General features: G+C 29.5%; 1 protein-coding gene across 1 annotated transcript in view; it reads right to left on the bottom strand.

The window, feature by feature from the left end:
• LOC106054721 (uncharacterized) overlaps window positions 1-14,024 on the bottom strand; it is a 29,673-nt gene that overhangs the window by 14,181 nt on the left and 1,468 nt on the right. The window lies entirely within an intron of this gene.

Here is a 14,024-nt window from a genome sequence, read left to right as displayed (position 1 = left end):
ATTGTAAAGTTAAGCATTTCAAAACACATTATTATCTAATAAATGATGGGTGATTTAATGCAAAAAGGAGTTATTTGCACAGCCCAGTGTGAATGATTAATGACACATGCCCCAGTGATCAACAAAGCACATTATATACAAAGGTAAATGAAAATCCAAAAAAATATAGTCCAGTTTAGCATTTCAAAACTCATTATTGCCAAATGAATATGTGATTTAATGCAAAGAGAGTTATGTGTGCATCATAGTGAATGTTTAATCACACATGCCCCAGAGGTCAACAAAGCACATGATATACAAAGGTAAATGAAAATGCAAAAAATATATTCCAATTTTAAAACTCATTATTGCCAAATGAATATGTGATTTAATGCAAAGAGAGTTATGTGCGCATCATTGTGAATGTTTAATCACACATGCCCCAGAGGTCAACAAAGCACATGAAGCACAACGAAAAAAAAATGCAAAAATATAGTCCAGCTTAGCATTTCAAAATTTATAAATACCAAATGAATGTTGTGTGCTTTAACTCTTTCTCTCCTAACTGACGATACCAACATTGATTCTACCAGAATGTGGTAAGCAATAATAGAGAGAGAAAGAGTTAATGCATAAAGAGTGTTGTGCGCCGCAGAGTGAATAGTTATGTAATCACATGTGCCCCAGTGGTCAACAAAGCACATTATATACAACGGTAAATAAAATTGCAAAAAAAATATTGTAAAGTTAAGCATTTCAAAACGTATTATTACCTAATAAATGATGGGTGACTTAATGCAAAAGGAGTTATTTGCACAGCCCAGTGTGAATGATTAATGACACATGCCCCAGTGATCAACAAAGCACATGATAAACAAAGGTAAATGAAAATGCAAAAAATATAGTCCAGTTTAGCATTTCAAAACTCATTATTGCCAAATGAATATGTGATTTAATGCAAAGAGAGTTATGTGCGCATCATTGTGAATGTTTAATCACACATGCCCCAGAGGTCAACAAAGCACATGAAGCACAACAACAAAAAAAATGCAAAAATATAGTCCAGCTTAGCATTTCCAAATTTATAAATACCAAATGAATGTTGTGTGCTTTGCCAAATGAATGTTGTGTGCTTTAACTCTTTCTCTCCTAACTGACGATACCAACGTTGATTCTACCAGAATGTGGTAAATAATTACAGAGAGAAAGAGTTAATGCATAAAGAGTTTTGTGTGCCGCAGAGTGAATATTTATGTAATTACATGTGCCCCAGTGGTCAACAAAGCACATGATATACAATGGTAAATAAAATTGCAAAAAAATATTGTAAAGTTAAGCATTTCAAAACACATTATTATCTAATAAATGATGGGTGATTTAATGCAAAAGGAGTTATTTGCACAGCCCAGTGTTAATGATTAATGACACATGCCCCAGCGATCAACAAAGCACATAATATACAAAGGTAAATGAAAATCCAAAAAATATAGTCCAGTTTAGCATTTCAAAACTCATTATTGCCAAATGAATAGTGATTTAATGCAAAGAGAGTTATGTGTGCATCATAGTGAATGTTTAATCACACATGCCCCAGAGGTCAACAAAGCACATGATATACAAAGGTAAATGAAAATCCAAAAAATATAGTCCAATTTCAAAACTCATTGCCAAATGAATATGTAATTTAATGCAAAGAGAGTTATGTGTGCATCATTGTGAATGTTTAATCACACATGCTCCCAACAAAGCACATGAAGCACAATGAAAAAAAAAAGATAAAATATAGTCCAGCTTAGCATTTCAAAATTTATAAATACCAAATGAATGTTGTGTGCTATAATGCATTAAGAGTTTTGTGCGCAGCAGAATGAATATTTATGTAATCACATGTGCCCTAGTGGTCAACAAAGCACATGATGTAGAACAGTAACTAAAATGCAAAATATATAGTCCAGTTTAGCATTTCTAAACTCATTATTACTAAATGAATTTTGTGTGCTTAAATCCAAAAAGAGTTATGTGCACAGTATAGTATGAATGTGGAATGATGCAAACACATGTTGAAAGAGTAAGAAAGAAAAATAATGGAGCAATTGTAAACAAGATTATTATGAACATTAAAGTGCTCATAATCTATTAATTGTTTTGTTTTGGTGTATAATTAAAATAGTCACATCTGCGTGCAACATGTGTTGTTCAACATAAAAGTAAAACCCTGGTAATTGATCTCCTGTCAAAAGTAATTCTAGACAAAAGTCTAGATCTAGGAACAATACTATTGGTAATAGACAGTGGTGGACGAGGCTGAGGTAGCAGTGTTGAGGGAAGAGGGGATGTTGTTGGATCTGGATGGATGGAACTAAGGAAATATGTTCACAAAAGGTTGATGCAGAGAGAGATTGGCAATGGAGAGAAAAAAAGGAAAGACAAGCCAAGGAAAAAGAAAAAAGATTAGCCATGAATAGAGAACAAGCAAAATACAAAACATACTTTTTAAGAACAAAACTAAGGTTATATAAGGTATAGTTGTATCAGTTTGGACAAGTCATGTAACTAAATTTGCTATTGTAAACAAGATTATAGACCTATTCGTTGAGCCAATATTAAAGTGTTCATAATCTACTATTGATGTTTTGGTGTAGGATTAAAGAGTCTCATCAGCTCGTAACAAAGAGGGAACATCATTGATAATACAGATACAGTAAAGTGAGCTCTAAAGCATGGTTATAAAATAAGTGTAGTCACTCAATGTGTCTGTTCTATTTAAGTGAATGTTTTTGTTGTGTTGCTTTGATGAGAAAAGAATCCTTGTAATCACAACAAATTTCCATAAGGATCAATAAAACAGTCTTAGTATTAGTCTTAGAAATCTATTAGCTATTGCATTTTATCAAACAATATATCACAGAAATATGAAGCGCAGTCCACATGTGTACAACAGGGTAAATCAATTATATGCATAGTAAACATTCTATAGATTGAGAATTGAATTAAAGTATAAAGAAGGTGAAATTATTCATATGTATGATTATGTTTAAGTTTTTTTGTTTTAGTTTTAAATATACAGCTCATTGTATTGTGTAACTGAAATACAAGTGGTTCTTTGTTATTAATGCAAACTAATTACTATTCCAAGACCTCAAACTATTTATTACAAGACCCATTGTGTATATTAAAATATTACAATATAGCAAACTAAACAACATTAGACATAGAAAGACTGGGCAGACAGCAAAAAAAAATGTATCAGACCACAGACCAAATGCAGGTCACACCTGAGGTCTATTAAAGTGAAATACTGTACTTTTACTCTAGCTCAATGTACGTACAAGTTTTAGTTGATCAAAGGAAGCATACAACAAAATTGACGAATTGAATTTATTTTATATAGTTAAATAAAAAAAACAGTAGGCATAACTGTGTTTAAGGTGAAGCTTCAATACAAAAGATGTAATGCAAGAGTTTCATATATTCACTACATGCATACAAAAGTTCACTGCAGTCAATCACTGGTCAAAAGAACAAAGACCCCAATCTCATGGGTTGGTGCAAAAGTTTGAATCTTATGACATTTTAAATCAAAGTAAATAGTCATTTGTATGTCACTTATATTTATGTATGGAAATTATGGTACAGTAGAGATGCAATATGTACCCCAGGAGTTACAAACATAATGGTATTCTACTGAGCACCCACAAAGTATTTCAATGCAAAAGTAGTAGACAAGAAAATTGTTTTAATGCAAAGGGAGGTAACATAACTGTTGTACGAGTTTCAATGTAAAGGGAGGCAACAAGAACTAATGCATTTTCAATACAATACTCAAACTGTACGTTTTCAATGCAAGCAGAAACAAAAACTACTGTACATGTTTTAATGTAAAGGGGGGTAACAAGAGCTGCATTTTTCAGTACAAGGGAAAGTAACATCTAAACTGTCAAATATTCGCCATTTATCACTATTGTAAAATAGTTGCTATTTCAGACGATGTAAAGGTCAAATGTTTCTTAGGCCAACAGTTAATGAGCAGGGGGTCATATGGCCAGCACAACGATTGGCTGAGGGTAAAAACAGAAAAACAGACAAAAACACTCTTTTGGAGTGAACATTTGAAAATAATGAGTTCCACGTGAATTTTAATTACTATATTAGAGTCATCATATAGTATTGGTAGTGTGTTTTTTTTAATGTAGTTTTATAGTTAAATAATTCTATATTGGATGTATCGTCATACATGTGTTAGGACTGAGTTCTGGTCAGCCTGGGTCTCCTGTTTACTGTAGAGGAGAAGGGGGGCAATTCAGGTTGTTGACTTCAAAACTTATTGTTTTGGGTTGTTTTTACTTGGTGAGATGTTTTTTTTGTTAAATATAATGTAACTCATAATATGGCAGTGTGGTTTTGTTCCTAGTCCATGACAGTTGGACTTTTGGAAATAGCTATAGTCTAAGTGTAGACTTAATTATTTTTCTGTGTTGTCACTATTCAGTCTATGGAATATTAAGCTGATATTTTTAATCGATACTGGATATTTCAAATGTCTGAACTGATTCTGTATTATAGTGCAGATAATGTAATAAACATATTACACGTCTGTGAATTGGCATTCTGAATCTTATTTTGTCGTTGTATGTGTCGTTATGGTATTGCCCAGGACTTGGGTACATTTAGTATTACACATACGTATATGAGCGAGAAAAAGTCTTGACAACATGAAACTGGAGTATACATAAAATATTGAATCTCAAGATCTACATTTTATTCTCTGATGGGAATATAGTTATTACAAATAAACATTTTTCTGTGATAAAAAAGTTGTTGAATGTATGACTTTTGCTTGTGAGAGTAATACCAAGTCTCAAAGTGTAATTATTATGTAATAAACTCTCAGCCTCTGAAATGTTTTAGAATAGTTCATTTTAGTTTTGAAACAGGTGATATTTTGAATTAATTCCTACTTACATTCATTTCCTATTAGTCATTTAAAAAAATGCTACTGTAGGGTTATAACCAATGACATTTGCTTTATTAGTGCAAAGGTCTGTCAACTTCACCACCCAGCCATTGTTTACTTGGTGCGAAATATTAGCTTAAATACATTTAGCCAACCAACATCCAACTTTATATTAAAATCTATCAAGAAAGTGTAACTAATCAAAATTGTTAAAAAAAAAATACAAGATCAGCTAAAAAAAGGTATGCAGACTAACAGTTACAATTACTTAAGTTCCTTTAAGTAGCAAAGAAATTTAATTTAAAAAAACTACTTGCAAAAAAAAATTGCAAGGGATTACCAGCATTAAACTTCTAGCTAGGGGTTTCTGTAGGTCTTTGTTCTTTCTTCCACACAAATACATCAGCTGAAAATAAAAAAAGAGACAGTATGCAGACTAACAGAAACAAAAAAGTTGCTCTAGATTATTAATATCTTATAAATTCAATTTGAAAAACTACTTGCCAAAATATATAGCAACGGGATTTCCGGCATTGGTCTCCAAAGGTAGAGATAAATGTTAGTCTTGCCAAAATTTCTTGCAAGGGATTTCCATCATCGCATTTCTAGCATCTGGCAAGGGATTTCTGTAAATCTTTGCTCTTTCTTCAACACAAATACATCAGCTGAAAATAAAAAAAGGGACAGTATGCAGACTAACAGAAACAAAAAAGTTGTTCTAGATTATTAATATCTTATCAATTTAATATGAAAAATTACTTGCCAAAATATATAGCAAGGGATTTCCAGCATTGGTTTCCAAGGTAGAGCTTTCTGTAAGTCTTGCCAAAATATCTTGCAAGGGATTTCCATCATCGCATTTCTAGCATCTGGCAAAGGATTTCTGTAAATCTTGGTTCCACACAAATACATCAGCTGAAAATAAAAAAGAGACAGTATGCAGACTAACAGAAACAAAAAAGTTGTTCTAGATTATTAATTTCTTATAAATTCAATTTGAAAAACTACTTGCCAAAATATATAGCAATGGGATTTCTGGCAATGGTCTCCAAGGTAGAGGTTTCTGTTAGTCTTGCCAAAATTTCTTGCAAGGGATTTCCATCATCGCATTTTTAGCATCTGGCAAGGGATTTCTGTAAATCTTTGTTCTTTCTTCCACACAAATACATCAGCTGAAAATAAAAAAAATAAAAAAAGAGACAGTATGCAGACTAACAGAAACAAAGAAGTTGTTCTAGATTATTAATATCTTATCAATTTAATTTGAAAAACTACTTGCCAAAATATAAAGCAAAGGAATTTCCAGCATTGGTCTCCAGGGTAGAGGTTTCTGTTAGTCTTGCCAAAATTTCTTGCAAGGGATTTCCATCATCGCATTTCTAGCATCTGGCAAGGGATTTCTGTAAATCTTTGCTCTTTCTTCAACACAAATACATCAGCTGAAAATAAAAAAGGGACAATATGCAGACTAACAGAAACAAAAAAGTTTTTCTAGATTATTAGTATCTTATAAATTTAATTTGAAAAACTACTTGCCAAAATATATAGCAAGGGATTTCCAGCATTGGTTTCCAAGGTAGAGCTTTCTATTAGTCTTGCCAAAATTTCTTGCTAGGGATTTCCATCATCGCATTTCTAGCATCTGGCAAGGGATTTCTGTAAATCTTTGCTCTTTCTTCAACACAAATACATCAGCTGAAAATAAAAAAAGGGACAGTATGCAGACTAACAGAAACAAAAAAGTTGTTCTAGATTATTAATATCTTATCAATTTAATATGAAAAATTACTTGCCAAAATATATAGCAAGGGATTTCCAGCATTGGTTTCCAAGGTAGAGCTTTCTGTAAGTCTTGCCAAAATATCTTGCAAGGGATTTCCATCATCGCATTTCTAGCATCTGGCAAAGGATTTCTGTAAATCTTGGTTCCACACAAATACATCAGCTGAAAATAAAAAAGAGACAGTATGCAGACTAACAGAAACAAAAAAGTTGTTCTAGATTATTAATTTCTTATAAATTCAATTTGAAAAACTACTTGCCAAAATATATTGCAATGGGATTTCTGGCAATGGTCTCCAAGGTAGAGGTTTCTGTTAGTCTTGCCAAAATTTCTTGCAAGGGATTTCCATCATCGCATTTTTAGCATCTGGCAAGGGATTTCTGTAAATCTTTGTTCTTTCTTCCACACAAATACATCAGCTGAAAATAAAAAAAATAAAAAAAGAGACAGTATGCAGACTAACAGAAACAAAGAAGTTGTTCTAGATTATTAATATCTTATCAATTTAATTTGAAAAACTACTTGCCAAAATATAAAGCAAAGGAATTTCCAGCATTGGTCTCCAGGGTAGAGGTTTCTGTTAGTCTTGCCAAAATTTCTTGCAAGGGATTTCCATCATCGCATTTCTAGCATCTGGCAAGGGATTTCTGTAAATCTTTGCTCTTTCTTCAACACAAATACATCAGCTGAAAATAAAAAAGGGACAATATGCAGACTAACAGAAACAAAAAAGTTTTTCTAGATTATTAGTATCTTATAAATTTAATTTGAAAAACTACTTGCCAAAATATATAGCAAGGGATTTCCAGCATTGGTTTCCAAGGTAGAGCTTTCTATTAGTCTTGCCAAAATTTCTTGCTAGGGATTTCCATCATCGCATTTCTAGCATCTGGCAAGGGATTTCTGTAAATCTTGGTTCTTTCTTCAACACAAATACATCAGCTGAAAATAAAAAAGGGACAGTATGCAGACTAACAGAAACAAAAAAGTTTTTCTAGATTATTAGTATCTTATAAATTTAATTTGAAAAACTACTTGCCAAAATATATAGCAAGGGATTTCCAGCATTGGTTTCCAAGGTAGAGCTTTCTATTAGTCTTGCCAAAATTTCTTGCTAGGGATTTCCATCATCGCATTTCTAGCATCTGGCAAGGGATTTCTGTGAATTTTTGTTCTTTCTTCCACACAAATACTTCAGCAGAAAATAAAAAAAAGGGACAGTATGCAGACTAACAGAAACAAAAAAGTTGTTCTAGATTATTAATATCTTATAAATTTAATTTGAAAAACTACTTGCCAAAATATATTGCAAGGGATTTCCAGCATAGGATTTCTAGCCAGGGCTTTCTGTTAGTTTTTTTTTAGGTGCTTTCTCTTTCTTTAACAGACAAGTGCATCAGATAAAAAAAAAAAATGACAGTTTGCAGACTAACAGTAAAAAAAAATAAATTCTAGATTTTTAATATATTCTAAATTATTTTAAAAAACTACTTGCCAAAATCTGCTGCAAGGGATTTCTGTATGTCTATTTGATGAGTATAGTTCCACCAACAAATACATCAGCTGAAAAAAAAGAAAACTATGCCAAGCAACATTAGAAAAAATTATTCAAGTTATAAAATATCTATAATCTAATTAAAGAACTACTTTTTGCGTACATTCTCTAACATTCCACAGAATGTAAACAGCTGAAAAAGAAAATTAGCTTAAAGTGGATTTACATGCGAATTTTTCAGTTTAGAAAGTTGTCTATTTTATTGAATTTCAACTTCTTTTGCTAAAAATAACCCAGAAAATCTTGCTGTTTACCTGCCAAATCTAAATCGTACAACTTGAGGCATCTAATATTTTTAAATACTTAAGTACTTAGTAAAGATATTTCTAATTAAGTTTTAATTTCTGCAATAAGATAAAGTAAGAAACATTGTTTTTGTCCAAACAAATAAACTTTACTTTGACTACAATTGTCCATCAAAAATTGGAACACCAAACATACCCACACAAACACACAGAAATCGAGGTATATACAATGTTACAGTAATGTAACAAAATTAAGCTCATTTTAAGTCATCTAATAATTTTGAAAAAAATACTTGCCAAAAATATCTGGTATGTGAATTCTACACCTACTCTATAGCTTCTGCACTTGATTCCAACCTAAGTATACAAAAGCTGTTTAAAAAAATGCATGTTATCCATTTAAAATCAGACTTGCCAATAATACTTTTGTTATATATGCTGGCATCTCTCTAACTTGGATTTCCACTGATTCCCAGACACTTTTCAAAGGCAACTTCAAAGTTGTACATCAACTGAAAAAAATACAAGGGAACTGGGCAAGTATGCAAAGCAACAAAATATTTAAACTTTTATATCTATTTATTTTATTTTAAAAAATAATCCTGTTTGCTGCACCTGTAGATCAAAGCAGGAGTTGATAGAGGCATTCCTATTAATTCCATAACATTTCTAATTAACATCAATATTTGATATGCTTAGTGGCCTCAAAATAGCATTCCATTACAAAAGAAACAATGCAATAAACTGGAGATAAGATAAAAGTAGAAATTGATAGTTGCATTTCTATTAATTGTGAGAACATTTCTAATCAGCATTTAGTAATTATTAAAAAGTATAAAGGTAAGATTTTAATACTAAGAAGATAATACTATATATAAATAGAAAAAGTAAACTGTAAACTAATAGGTTGATATAGGCTTAGCAAACTATTATGGTACATATAAATTTCAACTATCTAATATTTGATATGCTTAGTGGCCTCTAAATAGCATTCAATTACAAAAAACAACAATAATGCAATAAAAAGAAGATAAGATCAAAGTAGAAGTTGTTAGTAGCATTCCTATTAATTGTAAGAACATTTCTAATTAGCATTTAGTACACACTAAAAGGTACAAGGTTAACATTTGATTACTAAGAAGATACTATTTACATATAAATACCAAGTATCCATCAAGTGTTTCAAGCATCTAATTTTTATTAAATATAAAAGGTATCTTGTAATAAGGTAAAAAGGCAAAGTAGAAGAACCAAGTACTAATTAATATTGGCTATGCAAAACATCACAGTAAATGTCAATATTTTATTGCATTTGATTATAAAGGAAACATCATGCAATAAATTTAATAGCAAATAATAATGCATTAAATAAGAGAAATAAAATAAGAGTTTATATTTGATAAGTGTTTCTACCACTTATATTTTATATGTGTTTCAACCATCTAAAATCGATATATGCTTAGTGGCCAGATAATAACATTCAATTACAAAAGAAACAATGGAGATAAGATCAAAGTAGAAGTTGTTAGTGGCATTCCTATTTATTGTAAGAACATTACTAATTAGCATTTAGTATACCTTAAAAAGTATAAAGATAACATTTGATAACTAAGAAAGTATTTATAAATGATAGAAAGTAAAGTGAACTAAGAAGTTGATATAGGCTTTGCAAACAATTGTACATATAAATATCAATACATCAAGTGCATCTAATGTTTGTATTAAATAAAAAAAGGTATTTTGTAATAAAGTAAAAAGAAAAAGCAATAAAGTTAATAGAAGAACCAAGTACTAGTTAATTTTGGCTTTGTGAAACATCACAGTAAATGTATATTTCATTACATTTGGTCATAAAGGAAACATCACGCAATAAAATTATATGCAAATAAACAATGCATTAAAAAAGAGAAATTAAGCAAGAGTTAATATTTGATGTGTTTCAACCATCTAGTATTTCATATGTGTTTCAACCATCTAAAATTCGATATATGCTTAGTGACCTGATAATAATCAATTGCAAAAGAAACAATGCAATAAATTGGAGATAAGATCAAAGTAGAAGTTGTTAGTGGCATTCCTATTTATTGTAAGAACATTACTAATTAGCATTTAGTATACCTTAAAAAGTATAAAAATAACATTTGATAACTAAGAAAATATTTATAAATGATAGAAAGTAAAGTGAACTAAGAAGTTGATATAGGCTTTGCAAACAATTTTAGTACATATCAATACCTAGTATTCATCAAGTGTTTCAAGCATCTAATTTTTATTAAATATAAAAGGTATCTTGTAATAAAGTAAAAAGGCAAAGTAGAAGAACCAAGTACTAATTAATATTGGCTATGCAAAACATCACAGTAAATGTCAATATTTTATTGCATTTCATTATAAAGGAAACATCATGCAATAAATTTAATAGCAAATAATAACGCATTAAATAAGAGAAATAAAATAAGATAAAAGAGTTTATATTTGATAAGTGTTTCTACCACATATTTTATATGTGTTTCAACCATCTAAAATCGATATATGTTTAGTGGGCAGATAACATTCAATTACAAAAGAAACAATGCAATAAATTGGAGATAAGATCAAAGTAGAAATTGTTAGTGGCATTCTTATTTATTGTAAGAACATTACTAATTAGCATTTAGTATACCTTAAAAAGTATAAAGATAACATTTGAAAACTAAGAAAATATTTATAAATGATAGAAAGTAAAGTGAACTAAGAAGTTGATATAGGCTTTGCAAACAATTGTACATATAAATATCAATACATCAAGTGCATCTAATGTTTGTATTAAATAAAAAAAGGTATTTTGTAATAAAGTAAAAAGAAAAAGCAATAAAGTAAATAGAAGAACCAAGTACTAGTTAATTTTGGCTTTGTGAAACATCACAGTAAATGTATATTTCATTGCATTTGGTCATAAAGGAAACATCACGCAATAAAATTATATGCAAATAAACAATGCATTAAAAAAGAGAAATTAGGCAAAAGTTAATATTTGATGTGTTTCAACCATCTAGTATTTCGTGTGTGTTTCAACCATCTAGTATTTCATGTGTTTCAACCATCTAAAATTCAATATATGCTTAGTGGCCTGATAACATTCAATTAGAAAAGAAACAATGCAATAAATTGGAGATAAGATCAAAGTAGAAGTTGTTAGTGGCATTCCTATTTATTGTAAGAACATTACTAATTAGCATTTAGTATACCTTAAAAAGTATAAAGATAACATTTGATAACTAAGAAAATATTTATAAATGATAGAAAGTAAAGTGAACTAAGAAGTTGATATAGGCTTTGCAAACAATTGTACATATAAATATCAATACATCAAGTGCATCTAATCTTTGTATTAAATAAAAAAAAGGTATTTTGTAATAAAGTAAAAAAAAAAAAAAGCAATAAAGTAAATAGAAGAACCAAGTATGAGTTAATTTTGGTTTTGTGAAACATCACAGTAAATGTATATTTCATTACATTTGGTCATAAAGGAAACATCACGCAATAAAATTATATGCAAATAAACAATGCATTAAAAAAGAGAAATTAAGCAAGAGTTAATATTTGATGTGTTTCAACCATCTAGTATTTCATGTGTGTTTCAACCATCTAGTATTTCATATGTGTTTCAACCATCTAAAATCGATATATGCTTAGTGGCCAGATAATAACATTCAATTACAAAAGAAACAATGCAATAAATTGGAGATAAGATCAAAGTAGAAGTTGTTAGTGGCATTCCTATTTATTGTAAGAACATTACTAATTAGCATTTAGTGTAACTTAAAAAGTATAAAGATAACATTTGATAACTAAGAAAGTATTTATAAATGATAGAAAGTAAAGTGAACTAAGAAGTTGATATAGGCTTTGCAAACAATTGTACATATAAATATCAATACATCAAGTGCATCTAATCTTTGTATTAAATAAAAAAAGGTATTTTGTAATAAAGTAATAAAAAAAGCAATAAAGTAAATAGAAGAACCAAGTACTAGTTAATTTGGGCTTTGTGAAACATCACAGTAAATGTATATTTCATTGCATTTGGCTATAAAAGAAACGTCATGCAATAAACCTATATGCAAATAAACAATGTATTAAAAAAGAGAAATTAAGTAAGAGTTTATATTTGATGTGTTTCAACCATCTAGTATTTCATACACGCTTCAACCACCTAATATTTGATATGTGTTAGAATTTCAACCATCCAAAATTTGATATGTGTTAGAATTTTAACCATCTAATATTTGATATGCTTAGTGGCCTGAAAATAGCATTTAAATACAAAAGAAAATATGGAATAAAAAGATAAAAAGTAGGAGTTGTTAGTGGCTTTCCTATTTTAGGAACATTTTTAATTAACATTTGGTATACATTGAAAAGTATAATGATAGCATTTGATTACTAAGACTATAATACTATTTATAAATAGAAAAGAAAGTGAACTAAGTTGATATAGGTGTTGCAAACAATTGTAGTACATATAAATAAGTAACCATCAAGTGCTTCAAGCACCTAATGTTTGTATAAATATATAAAGAATAAAATATAAAAAAAGGTAACGTGTAATTAAGTAAAGATGCAATAAAGTAGATAGAAGAACCAAGCATGAGTTAAATGTCTATATTTCATGTGTATTTGTCTAAAACACCTCTAGAATTTCAACCATCTAATATTTAATATGCTTAGTGGCCTGAAAATAGCATTTAATTACAAAAGAAATAATGCAATAAAAAGATAAAAGTAGGAGTTGTTAGTGGCTTTCCTATTTTAGGAACATTTTTAATTAGCATTTGGTATACATTGAAAAGTATAATGATAGCATTTGATTACTAAGACTATAATACTATTTATAAATAGAAAAGAAAGTGAACTAAGCTGATATAGGTGGTGCAAACAATTGTAGTACATATAAATAAGTAACCATCAAGTGCTTCAAGCACCTAATGTTTGTATAAATATATAAAGAATAAAATATAAAAAAAGGTAACGTGTAATTAAGTAAAGATGCAATAAAGTAGATAGAAGAACCAAGCATGAGTTAAATGTCTATATTTCATGTGTATTTGTCTAAAACACCTCTAGAATTTCAACCATCTAATATTTAATATGCTTAGTGGCCTGAAAATAGCATTTAATTACAAAAGAAATAATGCAATAAAAAGATAAAAGTAGGAGTTGTTAGTGGCTTTCCTATTTTAGGAACATTTTTAATTAGCATTTGGTATACATTGAAAAGTATAATGATAGCATTTGATTACTAAGACTATAATACTATTTATAAATAGAAAAGAAAGTGAACTAAGTTGATATTGGTGTTGCAAACAATTGTAGTACATATAAATAAGTAACCATCAAGTGCTTCAAGCACCTAATGTTTGTATAAATATATAAAGAATAAAATATAAATAAAGGTAATGTGTAATTAAGTAAAGAGGCAATAAAGTAGATAGAAGAACCAAGCATGAGTTAAATGTCTATATTTCA

This window comes from Biomphalaria glabrata, chromosome 8 (assembly GCF_947242115.1).
Source record: "Biomphalaria glabrata chromosome 8, xgBioGlab47.1, whole genome shotgun sequence".
Taxonomy (NCBI): Eukaryota; Metazoa; Mollusca; class Gastropoda; family Planorbidae; genus Biomphalaria; species Biomphalaria glabrata.
The sequence above is the reverse complement of the archived record's forward strand: the minus strand, read 5'-3'. Positions and strand labels throughout refer to the sequence as shown.